General features: G+C 51.1%; 1 long non-coding RNA gene across 1 annotated transcript in view; it reads right to left on the bottom strand.

The window, feature by feature from the left end:
- The window catches only part of LOC117795305, a 77525-nt gene that overhangs the window by 49050 nt on the left and 1180 nt on the right, over nt 1-27295 (bottom strand). The window contains exon 2 of the long non-coding RNA XR_004619276.1: nt 4419-4496. This is a non-coding gene — a long non-coding RNA (uncharacterized LOC117795305). The remainder of the gene's footprint in view (nt 1-4418; nt 4497-27295) is intronic.

The raw sequence follows: 27295 nt of genomic DNA, 5'->3' as shown, positions 1-27295 counted from the left end.
GCTGGTATTCAAAATTGGAGACGGGAGTACCAGTCAGGACACCTGGTAACAAGAATTACAAACTCTATTTGAGTCGGCTGAAGCCAAAAGGGGATTTATGATCTCCGGATCTGAAAATTTCAATGCTTGTGTAGCTAGCTTCAGGTACAGTGGGATCCAGGTCTCAAGGTCAATAGCAACTGGCCTTTCTTCTGTGTAGGCTTCACTCTCAAGCCAGGTCTTCACATCTGGAGGCAGGAGGACCACCAGCAGCTCCAGATTTTCATTTTATTGGCTTAACCACCTTGCAGAAAAAGAGCTCACCCCAAATCCCTGGTAAAGCTCTCATTGGCCTGGCCAAGGTCATGAACCACTCTGACGAGCCAACCTTGAGCCTCTTGTTCATCCTTGAGTTGGAGAGGAGAGGGGAACGGTCAGATCCACATGCAGCACATGGACTAAGACAGGAGGGGAGGCGTTTCCCCCAAAAAACAAAGGAGCTGTTGCCAGCTCTGAAGATGGAGGAGGGGCGACGGCCAAGGGATGCAGGCCTCCTCTAGAAGCTAAAAGATGCAAGGAACACAGGCCTCCAGAAGGACCCAGCCCTGATGATACCATGATTTTCATCCCGTGAGACTTGTTTCGGACTTCTGACCTCCAGAAGTGTACGAGCATACGTATTGTGTGAGGCCACTAAGTTTTGGCAATCTGTCCCAGCAGCAACAGGAATACACTCCCCTCGGGCATGAGGGGTGAGGGAGCCTTCAAGGACAGCAGATGCTTTTACGTGGCAGCAATTTCAGATCTACGGGGATATCGATGCAAAATTCGCTCGCACAGCTACCCTGGAGTGTAAGGCAGGAGAGAATTCCCAGGCCTGCCTGCCTTCACAGACCAGGGCCCCCAGTGGCAAATACAGCATGTGTGCTGGCCTTGACCATGAGCCCCGTGGGTCTTGTACTGCGGGCCGTGATGGACTGACTGACAGCTCTGCTGCTGTGCTCCAGGCCCACCCAGCGTCCCCAGGGGCTCCTGCCAATGGCCCAGCATGGAAGGGAAATGACGCCCCTGAGGGCGCACTGAGGCCCTAGGAGTCAAGATCAGCCTGAACAAAACTTCCCTGGGAGTGTGCGGAGTCCCTGCTACCCGACCCTCCCTCCAACCCTCGCTCCTCCACAGGTCAGGCCAGCATCTCAGCCTGAAGGCTTTCCTGCCTCCTCCTCCCCTTCCCCCCTCAGAGCTATTTCCCCCAGTCAACCTCTCGCACATCTAATCTCCCCTTGGAAACTTCTTCTTGGAGGACCCAGATTGACCTGGCACCACTGTGGGAATATGAAAAAGAAGCTCTGCTGGGTAGATGCATTACAACAGGCAGCAGACTCTTCTTCCGGGATGAGCGGCCAAGCAAGCCAGCCAAGCATGGCTTGAAATCACCCCTGATGACCTCTTCATGGGCACCCTTGTGCAGTGCACAACATATACACTGTGCATGGCCAGGCTGCTACAGACCCCTTGGCTGTAAGGGGGATCTTGGAGAGGACATGAACGTAGGCAGTCCAAGAAGATCCCACATCACTACTCAGGGGACCAGGAGAAGCCAGGTGTCCACCATGCTGGGCCCTACGCTCCTCCCTATCCACCCTGTGGGCATGTCCACCACAGCAGCACAATATCCAAGTGCAGACATTTTCAGCAAGGACCTCTTTATTTGGCCTATACTCGGTTTTCTTGAACTTTGAATTACTATATGGTGTTCCTTACAAATGTAGATTTTAACTTCTCTTGAAGACTCAGCTGACCTGATACCACAGGGTCCATGTCCCCCACATGGGTACAGTCCAGGGGCCTCACAGTGACCATGCTCTCTGTCCAGGCTCTGAGCTTCCCAGCAGGCCACCATCCCCATTTCACTCTTCACCTGCCAGGGTCCTGGGGCTCTGGGTGTGGTCCCACCAATTCGCTGTGTGACCTTGGCCCAGCCACTGCCCCTCTCTGAGTCCTATTCTCCCATTCTTGAAACTGGGGGGTGGGGGGTGGGGAAGGACAGGCTCCTCTCATCTTTGAGGGCCCTCCAGGCTGGATGCTCTGACAGACTCAGGAAGATGGAGAAGGAGATAAAGAGAAAATAGTTCTGCTTAATTGCCTCATTAAGCCCTCCTTGTTGGAAAGCCAGAATGGGAGCAGCTTCCTCTGTTTTACTGCGAGCTTGCGCCCTCCCCACTGAATTCTGCAGCTGAATGGGGGTGGGGTGGGGGTGCGGATGCGGAGACGGGGGCTGGAGGTGGGGGAGGATCCTTGGGAGGGGCAGGCTTCCGGCCAGCCTCGGGCACAGAGCCGTGCACATCCCTATCAGGCTTTGACTTGGCAGCATGTACCAGAACCACGCCCACCCCCAGCAGCGGCTCAAACAAGACGGGGATTTGTATTTCTCCCATGGAACAACAATGGTGGCAAATGGTGGCCGTGGCACTGGCCACGCGCAGGTGCACAGAACTGTTGTAAGCACAGTGCACAGACTGACTCATGTGAACCCCGTGGCCTGCAGCGGACAGTGTCCTCCACAATTCTTGTCTGTCTCAAACCTGTGGATGGGAACTCCTATGAATGGGACTCCTCTGGGTGCCATGTAAGTGCCACCATAGGGTAGCTATCCGTTTGTGACTGGCCTCTTGCACTTAGCATGCTATCCTCCGGGTCCATCCATGTGACAGCAGGTGTCAGACTCGCCTTCCTTTTCAAGGATGAATACTACTCCACCAGACCGACAGGCCACATTTTGTCTCTCCACATATTAGCTGACGGACACTTGGCTGGCTTCCCCTTTTGACTATGGTGAGGAATGCCGCTATGAACATGGGTGTACAAACTCCAGACAGGTGTGTTTTTAAAATCGTAATTATAGGGGCGCCTGGGTGGCACAGCGGTTAAGCATCTGCCTTCGGCTCAGGGCGTGATCCCGGCGTTAAGGGATCGAGCCCCACATCAGGCTCTTCCTCTATGAGCCTGCTTCTTCCTCTCCCACTCCCCCTGCTTGTGTTCCCTCTCTCGCTGGCTGTCTCTATCTCTGTCGAATAAATAAATTTAAAAAAAATCTTTAAAAAAAAATAAAAAAATAAAATCGTAATTATAATGTCATTACCAGCCTCAGTCCTGGATAATCTGTTTGCCCCTGACACCCACACCCCACTGGGCTCTATGCACCAGGAGGCAGACCTAGGCATCCTCCGGTTTCTGGCTGGGCTTCCCGGTGGGAGGGAGCAGCAGGAGACTGGAGGGGCAGGAGGAGAGAGAGGTCGGGGTGTTCTTTCCTCTAGGCCCCTCTCATCTCATCCAGTTCTTACAATGGCTCCATCTTCTTGGACCACAGCTTTTGCCAGCAGGCTCTGGTGCTCACTCCATGATTATAACACCATTTCTTCCCTCTGCCTTCTCAGAGCCAGGAGAAGAAACCAAACCTGCTATTGCCAACCCCTTTACCCTTCACTCTGCCCACCTCCGTGAAGAGTTCCTTCCCTGGATCATCCAAGGGAAACACTGTCTCCTGCTGGACCTGGAATGACACACCCTCTTTATTTGACAGATTTGGAAACTGACTCACAGAAAGATTAAGTAAATTGCCCAAAGTTGCACCACTAGTGAATCGACTTGAACCCAGGCTGTCTGGTTCTAGAATCCATACTCTAAAGCAGGGGTCAGCAAACTATAGCCCTCGGGCCAAATCTGGCCCACTGATTGTTTTTGTCAATAAAGTTTTATTGACACACACCCAGCCAGGCCCATTCATTTACATATTGTCTGTGGCTGTTTTCACACTATACTGGTAAAGTTAAGAAGTCGTAACCAAAACACAGTGTGGCCCACAAATCCAAAAATATTTACATCTGGCCCTTTCCAGGAAAACCTTGCCAGCCTCTGCTCTTACTGAGTTATGCTGCCTTTGGGGGTGTGGATCCTTTAAGGCCTTGTTCAGAGGTCAGGAATCATTAGTATTCTTTCTACTTTGACTAGCAAAAAGCAACACTTTCACATGGACTTGTAAAATCAAATGCCTACCTGGACCCAGCAGGTAACATAAAACATTAATCAAGCTGAGCACAGAAAACACAGCAGCTCATGCCAGATCAGTCATTCAACAAAGATTACTAGGCACTTCACTCTGCATCAGGCACTGGGTCCCATGAGAAGACAGGACTGAAGAGAAGGGACCCATCCCTGCCCTCTTGGAGCTGACGGTTGAAGGAGGAATGGTGCGTAGCCAGCCACAGCGATGGGGAGCAACAGGACATGGTGGGGACTGTGGCGCGTGGGAGGGCTTGGGCTCCTGGGTCACAGACAGTTCTTACTGGGTGAGGAAGCATACTGGAAGGGGAATGGAGGAAGGGTGGGGCTGGTGGAGAAGCAAAGGCTCTCCCAGAAATTCCCAGCCAGCTTCTGCTTACCTTTCATGAGCAAGGAGCTTATCACACAGCCACCCTTGCCGTCAGGATGACTGAAGGTGAATTTTTGACTTCCAGCACCTGGTGGGGGAAAGCAAGAGAGAGAGGGTTGGAATGGGTCGTGCAAACAGATAACAGGGGCCGGGGTTGGGGAACTCTGTTCAGGATAATCTTTCCACTCCCCAGTGCATCCTCCTTTGGAAACCTGTGCTCTAAGGGCTCCCGAAGCTTGAGGCTTTTGGAAAACAAAAGCCAGAAAGTGACTTGAAATCTATCTCTGTCATATCCCTTCCCTGAGGCAAAAGCCATAGACATGTCTTGCTCAAGATGGAGTATGGAAGGGAGAAAAAACAGAGGACTGTCCCCATTACCCCACCAAACCGAGACACCCAGCCTCCAGCTGGGACAGAATGGAGCCATTTTAACCAGGGCTGCGATGAGTCGGCAAAGGGCTTATTTACAAGGCTGGATGAAGAAATCAAATAAAAACCATATACATGCGGCACCTGGGTGGCTCAGTTGGTTAAGCATCTGCCTTCAGCTCAGGTCATGATCCCAAGGGTCCTGGGATTGAGTCCTGGGATTGAGTCCTGCATCAGGCTCCCTGCTCAGCTTCTCCCTCTCCCTCTGCCCCTCCCCCTTGCTTGTGCTCTCTTTTTCTCTCTCTCTCTAACAAATAAATAAAATCTTAAAAAAAAAAGAAAAGCATATACCTCGTATGATTATAACCATGCTAAAATGAAAAGTAGAAATTATATGTAGATGTAAGTCTAGAAGGAAGAATCCCCACATGTCAATAACACTGATTATCTTTGAATGGTGCAACTTGGGGTAAATCTTTTACATTTCCACATTTCAATTTTCTCTTTTCTGTTTAATATAATAAGTACCTATTATTTTTATGCTGGGGTAAAAAAAATTCTTTCCTTTCTATTGGAAGATCCCTGAATCTGCTCCATACACCCTGGGAGACTGAGCAAAATCCTAGAGTCAGAGCCAACCAAAGAACTTAGCGAAGAACCTTGTGGTGGGCAAACTGGGGTCGCCAGGATGGAATTCTGTGGCCATGGCTCCCAGGTCCCCACCTGAGCTCCAGGGCTAGAAGAGGCAGTGACTGGGCAATGGCCCAGGACCCTTCCTTGGGAAGTAGGCCTCCCACGCCCATAGCCCTGTGGCAGAGACTGCTCTAGCAGTCCCCCAGTATCTAATGGCCCTCTTCCTTAGTAATAGAGACCCTGACTTTTAGCTGGGCACACAGCTGGCAGGAATAGAGGACATTTTCCAGGCTCCCTTGCAGGTGGGTGTGGCCAAACCACTCAGCACTGGCCACTGAGATGTAAGTGGAAGTGGTATGTTCAATGTCTGGGGAGCATCCTTAAAAGGAGGAGGAATGGTCAACTTCTGGCCTTCTTCCTTTCTGCTGGCTGGAATTCAGATGAGATGGCTGGAGCAACAGCAGTCCTTTCAGACCACAAGAGGGAAGCCACGACTCCCTCCTGATTTTGTTTACCTCTGAGAAGTAAATTCTATTTTTTTTTAAGTCCCCATTACTGGGGTTCTCTGTCAAAGATTTTCCTAACTCATGATGGCAGGAAAGTGAGTAGTCACAGGTTTTCAAGGGAGGTTGGGATAGCCTCCTGGTGGCCTTGTTTTGGGTGAGAGGAGGTGACCTTTTTTGAGGGTGTTCCCAAAGCCTTAGCACTGATCATAGAGGTGGTGACAGAGGGACTCCACTATGCTTGAATATTTTGAACTCATGTGTACAGACAATGTGATTCAGATCCTTCTAACGTGTCTGGTATTCCCCACTTGGGGAAAAATATTTCAAATAACAAACCAGACTCCAACAGTTATTACACCCTCCCTATTCCAAACTCACTTTCTCCATATCTTGGAAATAGCAAACTATTTCAAACACACAAAGGGTAAAGTTAATAATGTAACAGATTGTATATCTCCAACTGCTTGGATTAAACACGTATTAACATTTTGCCAAATTTGCTTCAGATCTCTCTTTTTACAGAAATGAAAGGTTGCACATCCAGCTAAAACCTCCTCCTCCCACAAACAGCATCCTCTACCCCTCCCTCCCACCCAGCCTCCAAACCTGGAGTGGGCGGGCAACACTCCTGTGTGTGTCTTAATGCTTTCTCTTACACAGAACATCTCCATAAACAACAGACAGTCATAAAAACCACTTTCTCATTCTCACTAAATTCATTCCTCTGAATATTTGCTCACACAGAGCTGAAGCCATACTTCACAAGAATTTATGTACAAATACTGGACCCATGTGGACTCTGTATGTCTTTGGGGAGATTTTTTTCCACCAATATTGCCCAAAGACATATGTGCAACTTTATTTTTCTCCCATACGCATTACGATAAATGTGTAACTATTCAAAAAAAATTTTTTTAAAGCTGAACCGCGTGCCAGTGAAAATTCTGCGGTGCATGACTAAAAGGTACACTAGCAGTCAGGAACACGCTCAGTCCCATGAGGGCTGGCTTCTGCGACGCCACGCTCCTTGAAGGTCAGCCAAACCGGAGTGGTCCAGACACTTCTGATTGTACCCCGTGACAATAAAAATAAATGTTGAGCACCAACCCCCGTGATATGAATATTTCTTAACTTGGAAATTATGCACATGAACTTCTCTATTACTCAGCTGTTTTCTTGCAGCTCACCTGCTCTTCTGTTACTAGAATTATCTTCCATCTGCCACTTCTCTGCAGGAAGATTTTGAAGCTGCTTGTCCATTTTGAGAGGGTTCCTTTAGTCGATGCCAGATATCCTCATCCTTAAAGCTGGGAGCCTGGGCTCATACACGTGACAGCGGTTAAAAGCACCAAGGGCACCAACCCCAGGTGCTCGTGAAAGAAAAGCAGACGAGCATTTCTTGAGTGTCTACTATGTGCCGGGCTCTGTTCTAAGAGCTTTATGCAGCCTATCTCATTTTTTCATCTCCACAACACACCACATCCATTTAGAGCGGAAGCTCAGAGAGGTTGAGAAACTTGGCCAAGGTCACACAGCTCTCAACAGGGAGGCAGGAACTCAACCCAGGCTGACCGGCTTTCAGCCCAGGCACCCCGCCAGGGCCCTTCAGTCCTCCTGTGGGAAGAGGGTAGCTCGCTGTTTTCTCTGGCATGTTGGACAGGGATCATCACATGAGACCAGCTGACCCTTGGCCTGAGCGTGAGCACCATAACGACCCAGACTTCAAGTATCACTAGAGAATCTTTACCTGCGGATTCAGTTCTAAATTGAACTATTAAGTAAAAAATTTAAGATAACCAAAGTTATCCTTAAAAGTCTCTTAAAAAGCCCATAAGGTAAGCGGTGGACATCCCACAAGAAGTGCGACACAGCCTGGGGCTGCCCTGCGCATGCGTCCCTGTCTATAACCCTTAGTTACTGGGCGGTCCAATTGGCTGGCTTCCATCCGGGGTCAGCCAATGGGAGGTGCCCGTTGGAACTGGAGGGTGGGACGGAGGGTGCAGCCTGGGTATTTCTCCCGCTCTTTCTCCGGACGTGGTTCCCTCTATCTCTGCATCTCCACTGCACCTCCAGCTCCTGCCAAAACGCTCCGCTGAAGCTCTAGTTCCCTTGGGAGACCCCCGCCCGTAGTTCTGGTACCACTCCCTCCCCCATTCGTCCCTCTAGTCTCGCACTGGCAGTGGCGTCCTGCCTTTATGATCACCAGGCTGACTCCCAGCTTCTCGGCCCCTCCATCACCTGTGCAACCAACTCCCCGCATTAAGTTCCTTTTGCTGAAACACCTAGAGTGGTTTCTGTTTTCCCGATTGGACCCTGATTGGGCAGATACACATTGGAACAATGTTTGGGTACCATGTTACATCAAAAATAAGTAACTCCGGGTGGCAGTGCCAAGTGTGGGTGAGGCCGTGGAGCAGCCGGCCCTCCCGTGCAGTGCAGGTGGCAGTGAAAATTGGAACCATGACTTTGGAAAACTGTCAGTAGCTCCATGTCTAGTCTATGACCCAGCAATCCCACTTCCGGATATTCTCCCAAGAAAAACAAATGCAAAGCTTCCTTAACAGACATAGCCAAGAACATCCTCGGCAGCTTTACCTGAATAGCCAGAGAGGGGAAAGAGCCCAAACGTCCATCAGCACTAGGATGAAAAACAAACTGCGATCTAGGTAAGCAACTGAAAACCACACAGAGACAACAAAGAACAAACTGTGCCTTCTGTGAAACGTGAAAGGCTCTGACAATGTTGCACAGGTGAAGCCAGCCGCCGTTCAGGGACAGGTGGAAGGAATCTGTGGTGATAGGGGTCCCAGTAACGGTGGCCCCCGGAGGATAAGGGGCAGGGTCTGCAGGGCATAGGAGTACCTTCTGGTTGGTTGAAATCTTCCTCATCTTGATCACGATGCTAATGACATTAGTGTAAATGTGTCAGAATCCATCAGGCTACACACTTATGATTTGTACATCTTACTGTGTAGTTCCTCGATAACATATTTTAAAATTCTTAACTTGGGCTCCCTCAGCACGGCAGTGTGCTCCCCTTAAGATGGGCCCGAGAGGACCAGTACCACCTGTGGCAAGGGCAGAGGTGGGTCTGCGCTCCAGCCTTGCTCATTACGCAGGATGGCCTGGCAGCTGCCCGCACGTTGAAATTCCTCTCTCCAACTATGCAGCTGAATTAGTATGAATGAAGCACACGTTGAAAAGTCCACTCCACAACGTACAGGGGCCAAGCGTCTCAGCTGTCAGGAGCATGCCCTTGGATTTATGTTCCTGTTCTGCCGCTCATACGCCTTGTGACTGTGGGCAATTCACTGAACAATCCCAGCCTCAGTTTCCCCTTCTGTGAAAGAGGTATCATCACAGCGCCTACATCCCAGACTTACAGTGAGAATTCTAAGAGAGCATGTGCGTACAAGACCTGGCACACTTGCTCAGCACATGGTACTCGTTCATTCATCACATATGTACTGAGCCCTACTACACATCAGGAGCTAAACAGACACAGTGCTGGGCTCCTGACACTCACTTTCTAGAGTGGGGAGCCAGACAACAAGGAAGTAAGTGCCTTACAGCAGATGTCAAGGTGGTAAGTTCTTGGGAGGCCAAAGAGGCAGGTGAGGGGTGGCAAGTGCAGGGGACAACTTTGGTACCCCAACCCCAGGTCCCTTTACTGGCCAGCACTCCCTTTCCTTGGCTGCTGTGAGCATTGGCTATGCGGGCCCGGCTGCATCATTCTCTGGGGACTGGCCTTCACCCGGGCCCGAGTTACTCACTTGGGTGTACCCCCTCGCAGGGGGCCTACAACTGACTGACATGGTGGGCAGGAGGGACAGAAACCTGGGCCCCCTAAACAGGGACACAAACAGACGCTTGCACACCCATGTTCGTGGCATCACCATCCACAGTAGCCAAACGGTGGGAGCAGCCCAAGTGTCTGTCAACAGAGGAACGGATAAACAAAATATGGTTTCTATATACAATAGAATATAGTTTGGCCATAAAAAGGAGTGAAGGTACTGTGAATCCAGAACTAAGAATTAAAGTCTATTTAAACATATATAGAGGGTACCTGGGGGGCTCAGATGGTTAAGCATCTGCCTTTAGCTCAGGTCATGATCCCAGGGTCCTGGGATTGAGTCCCACATCAGGCTCCCTGCTCAGCGGGAGTTGCTTCTCCCTCTGCCCCTCCCCCTGCTTGTGCTCTCTCTCTCTCTCTCTCTCTCTCTATGACAAAAATAAATAAATAATCTTATTTAAAAATAAATAAATAAGTAAATAAATAAATGCTATGGAGAGAGTGGGGGAGGGGGAGGAACCTAGTGCTGACTCATGCTATATACGGACGAACCCTCAAAAACACAACTGGGTAAGCCCGACGCAAAAGGACAAGTATTGTGGAATTCCAACATATGGATTTTGCAGGGGAAACAAACATTGAGTCTATAGCATGTATATTTTACCACTATAAATAGTAAAGCAAAAAAAAAAAAAAAAACCCACTATCACACATACACACATACATGCTGACCCACTGGCTGAAAAGGGTCCGACCCTGGGGCAGTGTGCCCTCCAGGGCCCGGAGCCCTGCGTGGGGCCAGGCTGAGGCTGGTCATCAGCTGACACCGCTTGCTTACTTGACTTTTCCTGGGCTCAATCCTGCCTCTTCTTCCCCAATAAATCACCCCTGAAAGAATCCCTGTCTCAGGCTCTGCGTCTGGGAAACTTGACCTAAGTCAGGAGGGCTGCAGTTTTAAAATAAACTGATCAGAAGCCCTCGCTGAGAGGTGAGCCCTGGATAGGAGCCTGTAGGCATCAGCATCTTTGATGAGTAGTAGTTGAAATCTATTTCAGAGAAACAGGGAGTTGGTGCAGAGAAATGCCATGCCTTGGCTGAGGTTATGCCTGAGCGAGGGCACAAGGGGCCACATGGGGGCACAGACCCACAGCCCGGGGCATCCTGCCTCCCTGTCCTTAATTGATTGATTGATTGATTGATTGGTCAGAGAGAGAAAGAGAGCACAAGCAGGGGGCAGAGGGAAACCCAGGCTGCCCACTGAGCAGGTGCTCACTTCTCCATGGCAGAGGCTGAGCAAAGGTGTCCCAGAGACCCCGCACAGGTCCAGGTTCCCTCTCCACCCTCTCTGCTGAAATAATCACTGTGTACAAACATGAAATATTGAGTCCCCAGACAGCACTAATTGTGTCTTCTGAAAGGGCTGGTGACAGGGAATGGCACTGAAATAATTATGGCTTTTGCACGTGAAAGGGGAAGGGGTGTGGGGGGAGATCTTATTTGACTATTTATAGTAAATAGCAGGAGCCAAGTCGGGTAGAGAGCAGTCCAGTTTTGCACATAGAGAGGACAGCCACCCGTGGTCGGGGCTATGGAGTGGCTTCCCCTGGACCCAGGCCTCTTTGCCTCGGGGACAGGAGTCTTTGCCAGGACAGAATGCAAGAATGACAGGCCCTGTTGAACAAAAGGCAGCCACAGGGGGCCAGTGGATTGGGGGTGACCTGTCACTATAGTCAAGTGTGGACCACGTAAAGCTTGCCAAGATGTCCAAATACGTGCCTCCGTGAGCCACTACTGTTGGGAGGAAGAAGCAGGGAGAAGGGAACATCACGTATGCAGCACCTACTGTGTGCCAGACGTGGTGCTGGGTGCTTTATCTGGAGGCCTTTCACTGCTCTCCGGCTGCATGTTCAAACATTCAACAGATATTTGTTGAACGCCCACTATCAGCTGCGTAACGAACAGCCCCAGGAGCCCGGCGCATAAAGCGGGAGCCCTGACGTGGCTTGTGCGTTTGCAAGCTGGCAGGCACCGGCTGCTCCGGGCCGGCTCCCCCGGCCAACTCACCTGGCGGACTCCGCTGACGTCACCCCGCGGGGATTGTGGAGCTGCAGGTGGGCTGGTGGGAGCGGCTGGGCCTCACAGCTCTGTCATCCTCCCTCTGGGACCAGCTGCAGCTCAGCATGTGCTCCTCGTGATGTGGCGGAGGGGCAAAAGTGCGAGAAAAATCGAGCAAGGTCTCTGTGGACCAGCGGAGACCTGGCACAGAGCTAAAGCCAAGGTCAAAGGGCGGGAGAGTAAGCCCCGCCCCCTCCCGAGTGGGAGGAGCTGTGAAGGCGTGAAAACAGGGAGGGCGGAGAACCGGAGCTGGTATGGCAATGTGGCACGCGCGCGCTCTGCGCCAGACTGTGCTATTTGCTTCAAGAAGCCATTGTTTACTAGACACCAAGTGTGGGCCGCTTGCTCATACATTCCACAAATATTTACTGAGTGCCTGCCAGCCGGCACTGTGCAACGAGCACTGTGCGTGCTGGAGAAACAATTGGGAACAAAAGCGGAGAAGTCACTGCCCCGGTAGACAGCACAGGGCATGTAGGAGGAGGACGCGAAACAATGTGCCGCGTGCATGAATGTCAGCTGTAATTAGTGTTCCAAACAAGAGGCACTTTGCTGCGGCCCCCGGAATATGGGAGCTGATCTAGCCTCGGGGGATGAGGAAACGCTTCCCCTGGGGAAATACAGATGGAGCTGAGACGTGAGAAAGGGCGATGAAAATGTCCTTGTGAAGAGGGAAGGGAAAAGCGTCCTGGGAGGCGGGCTCGGCAGGTGCAAAGACCCTGCTAGGAAGGGGAGGACTGCTTGCAGAAAGGAAGAGGCCTGGGGAGACTGGCGGGGGAGGCGCGGGGGGTGCGGTGAGGGGGGGCATGCTCCAACACCGGCCTCCGGTCCTGGCAGCCGCTGTCCCCGCGGGCATGGCAATCAGAGCCTGCCAGCTCCCAGGGCTGGAGACAATGTCTGAGACCTTAAAAAGAGAACGCGCTGCTTCCAAAATAGAGAAGACAAAGGTAAAATCGAAGCTAATAGCTGTCAACTTCGATACCCACAGAAGGGAACAATATATGGTTTTGTTAACAAGTCAAGAGCAACTCAAAGCAACTCTTAGAAGTTTCTGCTTTAAAGCACAGCAGCGGCAGGACTGCTGTTCCCGGAAAGATGGAGCGGATGTCCTTTCCCTTCTCCCTCCCACTAGTTCAACCGAACAAGATAACACTGGCTGATGCTTGCTTACGGGTGCTCTACAAAGACCCCTTCTGCTAATCCTCGTAGCGATCCCGGGGTGGAAAACCCCATGGGCACCCCAGCTCTGACGATGACGAGACAGAGGTCCTGGCCACATGGGTTATAACACTGGGGGCCTCTTTGCCTTCTCCCAACTCTATCACCGGACTGTATACAGCAGGCTGGCTTTTGGCTGTGACCCCAGAGAGCCTTCAGTAAGTGCTTAACTGACATCTGAATGCACACACTCGGTGAAAGTTCAGTGAGCACCTACTAAGTACCAGGTACAAGGTACCTGCTGTTCTAGGTACAAGGGATACAGCACTGAGCAAGGCGGAAAGATTCCCGGTGCTATAGATGTTAGCATTCCAGTTGCAGGGGGAGACATGCAATAAAATATATATATTTTAGATATAGATATATTTTAAATATATATCAGATATATATATCAGATACTGGTAAGTGTTAAGGACAGAAAACAAACCAGGGGAGGGGCAGAGAATGCCAGGAGGTGCAAGTTTCTAAAAGAGGAGAGAGAATGAGCCACCAGAATCTGAGGGAGGAGGGCACAGCCTAGTGCCAAGGCCTGGAGGCTGGCATGTGCCTGACAAATGTCAGGAACTATAAGGAGGACAGTGTGACTGATGCTGAGTGAGCAAAGGGGTCAACACTGGGAGGTAAAGGCGGAATGGGAAGGGAGTAGAGCATGTGAACTTCTGAGCCCACAGCGAGAACTTTCATTTTTACTGTGAGGCAGGTGGGACCCATGGGAGGCTTTTGAGCACAGGAACAACCAGCCATGACTAGGGTTTTAACAGGATCCCTCTTGGCTGTCATGTGGGCATTAGACTCACTGGGGCCAAGGTGTCTGCCAGGACTCTGGGAAGGAGGCTACTACACCAGTCCAAGCAAGAGAGATGACGGTGGTGTGAACCAGGATGTGGGCAGTGGAGGTGGTGAAAAGTGGTCAGACCCTGGATCTATTCTGGAGATAAAGACAACAGGGTTTCTAATGAATTGGATGTTAGGCACGAGAACAAGAGGAGTCAGGGATGACTCTGAGGTTTTTAGCCCGGCGACCAAGGTGAAGTTAACATTCACAGAGGAGAAGGTGGCTGGAGGGGCAGGTCTGAGGCTGATTTTAAACACCGTCAGCTTGGGAAGCCTCTGAGCCATCTGTAGCCCAGCCAGGTTTTTCTGTAAGGACACAGCAGCAGAAAATGTAATGCGCTGTCTGGTTGGAGCCTTCTGAAAATCTTCGCTCCTCAGGTTTGTTCTCCTCTGGGGATAAAACAAACCGACCAGATCTTTCTCTGCCGTCTCTCCTGAGCGCGGCGAGCCTCCAACTGGGTCGGCCTCAATTGTCAGGGAAGCTGGCGCCATAAATCACCAAGTGATGATACCAGGGCCCTCGGAGGACGTCTCCTGGTATGAGGCTCAGACAATAGAAGGGGATTCGGATGAGCTCATGCAGTGGCGGGCACATTAGATTTGCCATAAATTATTACAAAGTAACAGGAAATCACAGTGATCTCAGCTGAGCTGCAGAAGGAATAAGGGGAGGCTGGAGGGGCCCTCCCACAGCCCCACATGCTCCAAACCGTCACCCTGCCGTGCAGTCTGGGGGTGTGTGTGGATGTGTGTGCTTGCATGTGTGTGTCCCAGAGTAGTCCCGAAACGGACCTGGAATGAATGAGAAATGTGAAGGTTTTCTCGAGGACGTGGGATGATATCCTCACTTAGCTACTTAAAAGCTGTATGTCCTTGAGCAAGTTACCTAACCTCCCTGAGCCTCGGCTTTCTCATCTGAAGAATGTGCCTAATAATTGTACCTATTCATAATAGCTGTGGGGGTGCAGGCTAGTCATTAGTGGACGTCCCCTAAGCCAGAGGCTGGCTGTCTGATTCTCGGCCCCAGCACACAGTGGGACTGCATTTCCCTACCCCCTTGAATGTAGGTGTGTTCCTGTGACTCAAATTGAGTGGAAGTGGTATGTGTCCTTTTAATAGCCTGTGCCTAACGCACCATGATTCACTGCATTCACTTCCCTACAAACGATGACTGCTCTGTTTACCGAGGGCAGAGCTATTTGCCCTGACCTACCAGGGACAGAAAAAGAAACTGTCATTATTAAGCTGGGATTTAGGGGACATGTTACTGCAGCAAAAGCTAACCTTCCCTGACTGGTACAGAATTAAATGAGTCCTTAGAACACTGCCAGGCACATGGTAGGCCCCGCAAAGCATTAACTGTTATTATTACTTGAACACTCTCTAAGAGTCATAAGCAAATCTGGACAGCAAGGCTAGCTGACACGCTCTCGGGTGGTCCCTGTGACCCCCACCGGCTGGCACTCACACCTCTCCTGCAGTGTCACTGGGACCTGTGGCTTCTCGCTGGCTTTGACAAAGCACGTGACCCTGTGGGAGGCCCCCACGATAGAGCCAAGGGTGGACACCAGCCAGCGACCAGCTAAGAACTGACAGTGGCCCAGGCTGGCGGTCAGCAAGAACCAGGAGCCCTCAGCCCAGCCGCTAGGGTAGCCAACTCTTTCCTATTTGCCCCACATCCCTGGAAACCCCTGGCTTGCCCAGGACTATCCTCGTTTTAAACCTGAAAGTCCTGTCTTCTTGCAAACTGGGATGGTCAGTGTATTAGTCGGCTCGGGCTGCCGTAATAAGTACCACAGACTAAGGGGCTTAAACGAGTGAATTTTATTTCTCTGTTCCAGAGGCTGGAGGTTGGACTTGAATGTACATTATTTTGGAGGGGAAGCAATTCAGCCCGTAGCAATTGGTTACCCTACCTGACAGCCTATAAGAATCTGAATCCTGCCAAAAACCCTGTGAACTTGCAAGTCTGGCCCTCTGACCCCAGTCGGGCCTCCGGATGAGCCAACATTTATGGCAGCCTTGCAGAGAAACCGGCTAAGCCATGCCCAGACCCCTGACCCACAGAAACCACGAATGTGTGTCACTTTAAGCTGCTAATTTTGTGGTACTTTGTTACACAACAATGGATAATGAATACATTGAGTTGTATCAGCACACTTGTTCAACTCTTGTTTCCTGCTTACCTCCAGCACAGAACCCTCTACTTCCATAATCTTGAAATGTTCCAGAAGAACTTCAGGGACCTCGGTTATTCTTCAGGGCCCTCTTCTGTTTAACCTGGTAACTCATTCTTCCCTAGGTGGTAAGTTTTGTTTTATCTGAGTGTTTTCACATGCTTTGTTAATCAATCAACTCATTTGCTTGCTGGGCTTTTATCTTCTTTGCAGCCACACAAGATAGTTGTTCCCTCCTAACCGCAGCTGGAGGGCAAGGGTCAAAGAGGTGGTGTAATCACTGCAGCAGACCCCACTCTCTGAGTGTCTTCACAGTCCTCATCACTACCCCAGAGTGAAGCATAGGCATTGAAGCACAAAGATGCCTTTGAAAAAGGGATTCCATGGAAAACTGCATGTTCTCATCCTTGCTTAGAGATGCACACTGGGCATATTAAAGGCACTGATAAGTCCTGCATGGGGGGGGGGCACACACAAAAACCAATGTCTTTTGAGGAAAACTGCTCTGATGCATACCCTCATACTGCAGGGTAAGTAAAATTATCTCCATTTTCCAGATGAGGACATTGAGGCTTATTCTAGTGTCTTGCCGAAGATCACCCAATTGATACAGCCAGCCTGGGAGACCAGGCTGGGTGACACCAAAGCCTGGAACATTACTGATCCACATGACCTCTTAAACCAAGCAAGGAACTGAATGAGACCTCTGTGGGTCTCTCAGGGCTGGTTAATGTCAGGAAGTTGCTAGAACAAGGGCAGGCGCTAAATGAAGAGCTAGTTGATGTTTCTCTGCTGAAAACGGGTGAAATTCCAACCACCACCTTTCTCATTTAAGAACTACAAATGCATATATTTTTTTTAGTTTACTGTTTTCTTTAAAACTATAGCACGAGGTGAAGAAACTGGCCGTGTGGGCCCTGGTGCCTACTGGACTGGCATGAGCCTTAGGCTTTCCTCTGAGATCTTGCTGGGAGGAATAATACTGTCATTGATAATGGCTCATATTTGTTGAGCCCTGTGCATGCGTGGGGCACATGCTATGCCAAGTGTGGCCTCCTTTAATCCTGATAAGAGCCCTGTGAATTAAGAACTGTAAATGCTCCATTTTGCAGATGAGGAAACTGGGACATTTGGAGGTTAAATATTGAATGCTGGGCCAGAAACGAGAGCCAAATGGTCTTCAGACATATCGGGAGGAACTTGAGTGAGATTTCAGGGAGAATTGCCAAGAGCATGAGAGATCATGAATGTTGCCAATATTAACACTGTCTACCAGGCTTTGGGCAGAAGAGCAGGTGCGTTGAATGCTCTCACCATGTGCCTGCTGCCGTTCTACCAGCTTCGTCTAGATGTGATCCTTTAGTCCCCGTGACACTTCCATAAGGAAGAAACGTTATCGCCATCCACATTTTCTAGGCAAGGAGACTGAGGCACAGAAGGGTGAAGGGATGTGCGCAAGGTTCCACAGCCAAGAAGTGTTGGGGCAGGGACTCAAGCCCAGAGCCCTGTGCACAGCCTCCCTGGGCTTTACCAAGAGCCGGGCGCCACCATTATCGCCTTTCTTTCCTACGTTGGCCCATTTTACAAAGGCAGTCACCCTGCAAGGTTGCTGCCTGTCCTGACAGGCTGCTCAGGACCACACAGCTAATAAGAAGCAGACCTGCTATCCATTGGACCCAGAGCCAGTGTTCTAACCACCAGGCTCCCCACCTCTTCCCCTGGGGCACCTGATGCCAGGCAACAGGCAAATGGGTTTTGCCTTCCCTGTGCCACACCCGGCTTGGCAGGACAGTCCCTGACAGACCCCACCCTTTGCAGGCCCACTGCTGGCTCTGTGCTGAGATAATGATGACCCAAAAGACCAGAAGCAGAAGACGGCTTGGTGCTGTCCACATCTGTGCTTGCTCAGCATTCTTGCTGAACTTAAAAAAAAGAAGAAGAAAAGAAAAAGGTGGGGGGGGAGAAAAAGCTGATAATGTTCAGAATCTTTCTTGCAAGCCAATGCAAATCAAACTGGCTTAAGCAAAAGGGGAATTTTTTTTTAGCTCAAGTAACTAAAATTCCAGGAATAGTTCAGCTTCAGGCAAAGCTGGATCCAGGGCCTTAGGTAATGTCATCAGGTCTGAGTCTCTCCCTCACCCCCACTCTCTAGTCTGTCCTCTCCTCCATGTTGGCTTCATTCACAGATGCCACATAGTGGCGAGATGGGTGCTGGGAATTTTGTGTTACATTCAGATCCCTGTCCCTGGAGGTGGGGCTGCACCATCTCTGGTCGGAGAGCAGACGCCAGAGCCTCTGATGAAAAGTAGGGCAGTTGCCAGAAGAAGGAGGAACATATGCTATGAAGACAGACAGGTGTTTGCTACACTAAAAAACGAATCAGCCCTGTGCTCTAGTCCCTTCTGTTTGCCCATGTCTCTCCTCCTTCCTGCCCAGGCTCTCTGCCCTGAGGCTGACCCACACCACCCACAGCCAGCCATTCTCTGCCTGCTGGATGGATTTGGCCAAAGGGCAGCCCCCACAGAGCCCTGGGGGAGTGTGAGGTCACGGGCTCCCCGGGGCTGGCTGTTGCCCTCCACCCTAGGGGCACCTCTCCAATATCCTCTCTGCTGCTGGGTTTCTGGAACTCTCCCTCCCCTCCCCTCTTCCAGCCCAGGGTGGGAACATCTCCATGTCTAGCCCAGGATTTCCCCATGCCTGCCCACATCTTTGCAAACAGCCTCTTGATTAGGCCTCCCGGAATTACCCTACGTGACTGTTGCGACATTTCCTGAGGTCTTGCCCCTAAAGAGAAGCAGAGAGGAAATCCAGCCTGGGCTGAGACACCTGCCTTCTCCCATGACCCTCCAGCACCAGCCCTGCCCTTCCCCGAGGCCGAAAGCCAGCGAGTGGGGAGGATGCACAAGTTCTAGATGGTGAAACGGCCACGTGAATGTGCTTAGTGCCACTGAACTGCACATCTAAAAATGATGAAAAGAGAACATTTTACGTTATGTATTTTTGGCCATCATATTTTTTAACGTTGAAAAAAAAAGCCCAAGAGCCAGTGTGCACAATCCGTCCTGCAAGCGGCAGCCCATGTGTGACCCCGCTCCCCCACCCCGGGTTCTGGACCCTGCTGCTCGGAGGCACTTGGTAAGGGAGGCAGGATCCCCTGGATCAATGCTGTATTGATTCGCGTTTCACGGGGAGAACAAGGCACAGGCTGGTCTCCTTCCAGCAGATCTGAACTTCAGATGCCCTCAGGCCTCGGGTACAAAATGATGCAACCATTTCCAACCCGGCCGGGGCGCGCAGGGGAAAAGGCGCTTGGCCCCCGGGATCTGGGGAAGAGCCGTGATGACAAGGTCCAAGCAGACGCCCGAGTTCCCCTTCCCAGGGCAGGAACTGACTCATCGTGCCCGGGCTCTCCCTGTGGGTGGCAATGCCCTGCTTCTACGGACAGGCGCCCACGTTCAGCAAACCGAAGATGATCCCTTCCGCCGGGCACACAGGAGGCCAGCTTCTAGAAGCCATCCATGAAGTGAGCCCAGCTGAGGGCTGCGTGTGCTCTGCGCAGCCTTCACCTAGCCGGCGTCCCAGGGCCACGCCGTTCCGTGGAAACACGAGTGAGCCACATGCAGAATTCAAACTCTCCAAGTCGCCGCATTAATAAAAATGCACAAAGGAAAAAGAAACAGATGAAATTAAGTGTAATATTTTATAAAACCTCATCGAGCCCAAGCATCATCCTTTTGGCTTCTAATCCACATGAAAAATGATTGGTGAGATATTTACATTCTTTTTTTGTTTTTCTTCACCCGAACACTTTGAAATCTACCGTGTATTCCACACCTGCCACCCATCCCACCGCGGCCGCAAATCCCCACCGGAAGCACTTGATCTGTATTTAGATTTCCGAAAGCCGGCAGTTGGAAAGGTAGACGGACCTACCCGAGTTATTCCACAGAGACCTAGAAGTCTTCCAGGCATCGAACATCAAAAAAGCATTTTCCTTTAATATTCACACCCACATCATCAAAGCTACTTTGGTTTTTTTCATTTTAAATTTAAATTAATTAAAACAAAGTCACGTTTAAAATTCAGTTCCTCGGTCTCCCCAGCCACATTTCAAGGGCTCAGTAGCCACCTGCGGCCACTGGCTATTACTTTGGACAATGCCGTTCTGAAGGCAGGAGGCAAGTGATGAGAATACGTAGAAATGAAATCATTTCGTGTAAATGGAATCACGCAGGAGGGTTCCTTCATTTCTTCTTCCATGGAGCATAATTATTCCGAGAGCCAACCATGTTGCTGTTTGTGTGTGTATACATGTAATTTTACCAGATGGAGGGAAGTGCCAAAAAGGAAATCAAGCATAAGGCAAGACTGACGAGGGGTCTGAGCTGTGTTTGCGTCTGAGGGAACAGTGTCCCGGGCAGAGGGAGCAGCCGTGCAAAGGCCTGTGGTGGGAGCCCGCCTGCTGGAGCCTGCTGGGTTCGGGGAGCAGGGCAGAGGCCAGGTGGGCAGGAGTGGATGGGGGAGAGGGAGAAAATGCAATCAGAGGGGTCTCAGGACCTTGCGGTACGTTGTAAGGACACGGCCTCCACTCTGCAGCGATGAGCTCCTCACTGCGCTCCAGAGACCGCTGCCCCGTCCATCCTCAGCCCAGGCTGCTGGCTTTGCGTGTCTGGCTTCCTCCGTGCAGCCCAAGCACATGGAGTCATCACATTAGTGTGTGTACCGACGGTTCACTCTGGATTCTTGCTGACTAGTATTCCATGGTGGGGAGAAAGCAGCATTTGTTTTGTCGTGCACCTGTTGATGGACCGTTGGTCTACTTCCGGCTGGCGGCTGCTCCAGAGAAAGCCACTATGGATGCTGGCGGACAAGAACAAGTATGCTTTCATTTCCCTTGGGTAAATACCCAGGAGTGGGACGGTGGGGTCACATGGTGGGTGTGTGACTCACGTCTACAGAAACTCCCAAGCTGTTTTCCAGAGTGGTTGCACCATTTTGCATTCTTTCTAGCTGAGCATGAGAGTCCCGGGCCTCCATAATCTCACCAGCACTTGACTCTGCCCATCTTTTTAGTTTTATCATTCTAGTTGCTATGCTGTGGTCTCTCATGGTTTGGGACTGTGAGATCTTTTAAGGTCCAGAATATTCACTCACACATTCAACAAATATTCGCTGAGCACCTGTGAAGCACCAGCCTCGACCCCAGGCACAGCTCTGAGTGGCAACAAGTGGGCTCGTGGAGCGTGATGTGTTCGGTTTCCTGTAGGAGCCTGGCGTTTATCAACTGTGAACTCCAGAGGCTTTAGAGTCACGATGCTAGAAGGACTGTGAAGCAGGGAAGTGTCATCTGCCCTTGGACGGAGGGAATCAGGGCAGGCTCCTTTGAGGAAGGAGCATTTGAACTGGGCTCTGACGAATGAGTAAGTACTACCTAATTGAGGAGGGAGGAGGCTGGGAAAAGAAGGCCACATAAAATGCCTACAAATGAGTGGGGATGCTGGGACGCTCGGGTGGCTCAGTTGACTGGGCATCTGCCTTCCACTCAGGTCATGATCCCAGGGTCCTGGGATCGAGTCCCACATCAGGCTCCCTGATCAGCGGGGAGTCTGCTTCTCCCTCTTGTCTGCTGCTTCCCCTGCTTGTGCTCTCTCTCTGACAAATAAATAAAATCTTAAAAAAAAAAAATGAGTCGGGATGTTGTTGGCTGCAGATAACAACTACGAGGAAATTTAATGATCTCATATAAGAAATCTGGAGAGTGTCAATTTCCAGATGATTTTGGCTCCACAAACTTAGAAGCTTACTGACTTTCTGCTCCACCATCCTCGGTGGGTCAGCCATGTTTTGCCTCATAGTCACAAAACAGTTGCTGTGGCTCCAGGCAACATTCCCTCACATAATAGTGAACCATGCAGTAAGGAAGGTGAGGCAGCAAAAGGAACTTCATTCTCATGTGCTTCTCTCTTATTAAAGGGGGGAAATCAGCCCTCAGCAGATTCCCCCTAACATCCCACTGGTAGAGCTGTATCTCATGCCCACCTTGGATCAACCAGCAACAGGATTTCCTTAGACCTATCTGATTAATGCCCCAGGACAAGGCAACTCACCCTCCAAATAAAATCCAGGCTCTGCTGGAAAAGAAAGGGAGGGAGTGGTTGCTGGCAAGGTGACCACCAGGGCCTGCCTGGCTCACTGATGACTGTTCAACTGAATTGGCTGCCATCTTAGGAATGTCTAGGTTGCTGACCTGACAGGTGGCAGGCACAAAAGCTGAGGAATAGTCTAGGTGGCCTCATCTCAAACACCAAAAACTTCATTCTCCAATGTCCCTATCCCCACAAGAGGGCTCAGTGGAGGCCACAGCTGGGAGTAAGGGGCCCATTATGGGAGCCCCACCCCCGAGGCTTTCTGAGTGGGGGTCCCAGGTCCCCTGTCCCCACCCCCTTGAGACATCCAGACCAGAGCTGGGGGCTGGTGACAGCTCCGATCCTCCCTGGCACTGACCCCAGCCCAGTCCCCTCCCTGCACCTTCAAAGCCCTTTGTTTTCCGCCTCCCTGTGGGAAACATCTCAGCAATCCCAGAAACAGCTCTGAAGAGGGAGGTCAGCCTGGAACAGGAATAACCCAACGCTGGCTCCACCCTCACCAAGGTGGGAGCAGGGGCACAGCGGGCTTTGGGAGTGAGGGTCAGTCTGCATCTCCGGTTGTGCAGCTCCGGGTGGGTGGACGAAGCGTGTGAGTGGGTCTGGGTCTGGGGGGCACGGACGCGTGTGAGCGGTGTGTGCCGTTCGCTTGCTCTCGTTCACTCGGCTGGGACAGGCGAAGGAGCCTGGTGCCCTGGTGCCCTGAGTTCCCCAGAAGACAGCTGACAGCCCCCATCTCGGGGCCTCCGTCCTCCAGGGGAGACAGAAAAGAAACAAAGAAACACAGAGGGCAGGGATGAAAGCAAACACGATGATTCGTGGATTCCAGTGCCTGAGAGGTCAGGGAGGGCCTGCCCACACAGCCTCCACCTGAGCCGAAACCGGGTGGGGAGGAGGCAGCCAGCCAAAGAGCTTGGAGAAGTGGTTCCAGGTAGAAAGTGTGTGAATGCAAAAACCCTGACGCAGGAGCCAACCAGCACAAGGAACGAAAGGTCAGTCTGCGGCTGAGGCTGCCTGTGGGTCAGTTGGGAGGGCCTGGTGTACTCAGCTCTAGGTCTGGATATTAAGTCTAGTCCAGGAGGGCGCTGTGAGTCTTGTTAGAGAAGTTTCGCTTTTTTCGGGAAGTCCTGGAGGCAGGTGGAGCAGCTAGGAAGCCATCTAAATGTCTAAATAGCAAAATGAATCTGAGATTTACCTACATTGCTGTCTGTGGCAGTAGCTCGTTCTTACTTAATGCCGAATAGCATTTCATTGTATGGATATTTTTCAGTGTATTTATCCTGTCACTTATTGGAATCTGCCCTGTCCTCTTTCCCACCATCCTGCCTACATGTGGACACAATGACTGGAGCTACAGCAGCCATATTGTAGCCAAGGGACAAAGTTAGAGGCCATGATAAGAATGGTGGTGCAAAATAAGAGGGAGGGCCTGTGTCCCTGAAGACAGCAGCCCTCAATTGCCTACCTGCTTGCAGACTTCTTATGGGTCAGAGAAAAGTAATTGCTCTTTCATTTAATCAACTCTTAAATGGGTTTTCTGTTAATCGCAGACAAATCCAATCCAAACTGATAGACCAAGCGAAGTCTGAACATCTTTTCTCTCTCTCCCACTATGGATTTCTTCAGGCGGAGAAGGGAGTGGTGGAAGAGGGCTGCACACAGACTGATGGGGCTGAGACTTTCTCCTATCTACTACCACAAACTTCTATGTACTGTCACACGGGAGTGACCATACCTTCACATTTTTTACAAATAACATAACTTAATCAAGGGAGTGCCTGTCCCATCACACTCACACTCAGGGGGTGAGGATTACACAAGGTGGACACACAGAGGAGGTACGTTTGTTGGCTGAATAACAATTTGTTGGTGGAACAATTGAATAAACACCCCCCTGCTCACCCTCCCTCCTTGGGGCCGTTTTGGGATTCTGCCTCCCACACAGGACAAAGCTTTCGGTGGAGGCCTGGCCTGGTACAGAAGCAAAACCCCAAGGAGGCCAGTCCCAGGAGGACGCAAAGATCCCCAGGGTCATGTCCGCCGTCTGACCAGCAATCCTCCACTGGCCAATTTACAGCACAAATTGCTGACTCCTCACCCTGCAAGAGGCAGCCGCCCTCGAAGGATCGGGAAGAGCTGAAGGAAAGCAGGGGCACCTCAGGGGAAGGCCAGATTCTGGTGCAGAGCCTCAGCAGGGGCCTGGGAGGCAGCCTCCAGCCCCCTTCATGGGTCAGAAGCCAAATGGCCAGGGAAGGCGAGGAAGTCCGAAGGTATAATTCCACTGGGTTGCAATTAATCAAAAATCCAGTTACTGAGCAGGGTGGGGATCCGCGGGGATTCCTAGTGGCCGCAGCCTGGACGCAGAAAGCAAATCCCGCTGCCCACAGACGGGTACCTCCATTTTACAGGTGAGGGAGCTGGCATTCAGAGACGTCCAGGGACTTGCCCAGGGTCACACAGCTAGCTAGGAAGAGGCGGAGCGGAGATTGGAACCCGTTTGATTTGACTTTTGTCACTGGCAGCCAGTGAGTCCGGATGAATAGGTCATGTGACCGTTGGCCCCCACTCCCAATTCACCAGGGGACAAACTGGCCCTCAGGAAGCCCCTTCCTTCTCACAAATGGGCCGAAGTCCCAGCCTTCCTCGGACAGGAACCCCTGACAGAGCAACACGGCGGGCACCGCGCCAGCGGGAGATACACGCCGACGGGTCAGGAGCCCCGAGCCCACAGAGGAAGGAGCCACGGCGCTCTCTCACACACCACCAGACCCGGGAGGCCCATCTCCTTTGAAGTCTGAGTCACCAGACGAAGATTCCACTGAATGCCCCAATAAAGCAAAACCACCGAGAAAAACTCAAGAGCAACCCCCCGCCCGCCCCCAAGCTCGAGCCCGCCCAGCCTCTATGATCCCGGGGTTAGGCTGACAGGAACCAAGGAGCGGCTCAAAGCTGGCCTGCCACTCAAGGAAGATCCCGCCCCAGGAAGTCGCAAGGCCGTGGCCATCAGTCCCATTTTACAGGTGAGGAAACAAAACGACCAGAGAGGCGGCACCACTTACCTGAGGTCACACAGTTCGGGAGACAGGAAATTGGGAATGAAACCCAATCTCCCGAAGCCCTCCAGCGCTCTGAGTGAGAATTCTCCCTCTGCTGTAGAGAACCGTGGCTATTTTTAGCTTACACCGCATTCACTCCCCTTTTAACTAAGGAGCTTCTCTCTGGATTCCTCCACCTGCCAAGACGCTCAGTTCACGACGTTCAGGTGGGGCTCCACCCCCAAGGGGCGGAGTCTGTGGCCCCAGCCTGGCCAATCAGAGTCATTACTAGGATTTGCGTAAGAGTTACCAGGGAGAAAACATTGTATCTTTTCTTCTAGACTCGTACCAAGGGAGATATGAGGTAAAAACAACACAAATGTATTATCTTTTCCAGTTCTGGAGCTCAGAAGTCTGAAATGGGCCTTGACTGGGCTAAAAGCGAGATGTCAGCAGGGTTGTGTTGCTTCTGGTGGTTGTAGAGAGGAATCCGCGCATTGCCTTTCTCAGCCCCTTCTGGAAGCTGTCCACGTTCCGTGGCTCATGTCCCCTTCCAGCTGTGGCGTCCCTCGGCCTTTACCTCTGTGCTCACATCTCTGTCTGACTTGGATTCTTCTGTCTCTCTCACTGATGAGGACCACGGTGTTAAATTACCCTTATGATGTCCCAGGATACTCTCGCCCCATCTCAAGATCCTTAACTGAATCACGTCTGTAAAATCCCTTTTGTCACAGATTCACGGGTTTGCTGGGATTGGAACATAGGCAACTTTGGGGCCATTATTCAGCCTACCACAGAAATCAAAACCATGGAAAGCAGGTACTGAGGTGGAGAGAAAGTAAATCCTGGTAAATGTTTTGAGCCCCTGAGTCAAACCGTACCTGAATGTATCATCCTTAACTCTTCAGTGACGTGATGACGTTACCTTTTTTTGCCTAAAGTACTTTGAGGTTTTGTTTTCTCACTTGCAAACGGAGGGCCTGACTGATACGCGTCTCAACATGTAAGAATGTCCCAATGAGTAATTACCAGCTTCATGTCTCTGTCATGTGAGGCTGAAATCCTTTTTCTCCGCCTAAGATTTATTTGTTTATTGGGGGAGGGGGCTAGAGGGCATCTCTGAGAGAATTATCAGAGAGACTATCTCAAGCAGACTCCATGCTGAGCACAAAGCCCGATGCAGGGCTCGATCTCACAACCCTAAGATCACAACACGACCCAAAACCAAAAGCTGGTTGCTTTACTGACTGTGCCCCCCACCCCATGTCCCAACACTGAAATCCTTTGAGGACAGAGACAATACCTTATTTAACTCTGTTGTCATCAGACCCAGCACAGTGCCTGGCCCATCAGAGGTGCTGAACAAATCTTTGTTGATTGAATAACAATTTGCTGATTGAACAATCGAATAAACACCCTCCCACTCACCCTCCCTCAGCGGCCATCACTAGAACAAGAGGGCAGAGAGAAGCCTTAGCAGAATTTTCCAGGGGTGAATTGCAGGCCAGTCATTTCCTTTCTGAAGGTGGCAGCTTCCTCAGAGAGAGGGCCCAAGAGTGACCCAGACAGAAGGCTCAGAGAAGGCCTGACCTTCGTGGGCAGCCAGCAGCCCCGCCATCCTGAGCCAGCATTTCCAAATTAATCCCAGGATGGCAGCTGCAGCCCTCCGCCAACAAATCTATCTGAGTCATTTCTGGTCAGGAAGCATCTCGCTCTTAAATGAGAGTCACAGCAGGTCCCTGTGCACACCCGGAAAAGACAGACGCCTTGTTTTCCACCACTGCAAGGCTGGGCAGCCACTTTGCCAGGAGGGTTTTCACAGAGTGGGGAGAGGAACTGAAGAAAAATATCCCGAGAACACCTGCATGTCCTGGTCCCCAGAACTGAGCTACCATTTGAATCAACAGTATCCCTGCAATTGTTCTCATTACACATCTGAAAAATGAAGCCCCAGAGAGGGCTCCTTCCCTCTCTTCTTTTTTTTTTAAGATTTTTATTTATTTATTTGACAGCCAGCCAGCAAGAGAGGGAACACAAGCAGGGGGAGTGGGGAGAGGAAGA

Source organism: Ailuropoda melanoleuca, chromosome 12, assembly GCF_002007445.2.
Source record: "Ailuropoda melanoleuca isolate Jingjing chromosome 12, ASM200744v2, whole genome shotgun sequence".
In the NCBI taxonomy this organism is placed as follows: Eukaryota; Metazoa; Chordata; class Mammalia; order Carnivora; family Ursidae; genus Ailuropoda; species Ailuropoda melanoleuca.
Note: the sequence above shows the minus strand (reverse complement) of the source record. Positions and strands in the feature narration are given on the sequence as shown.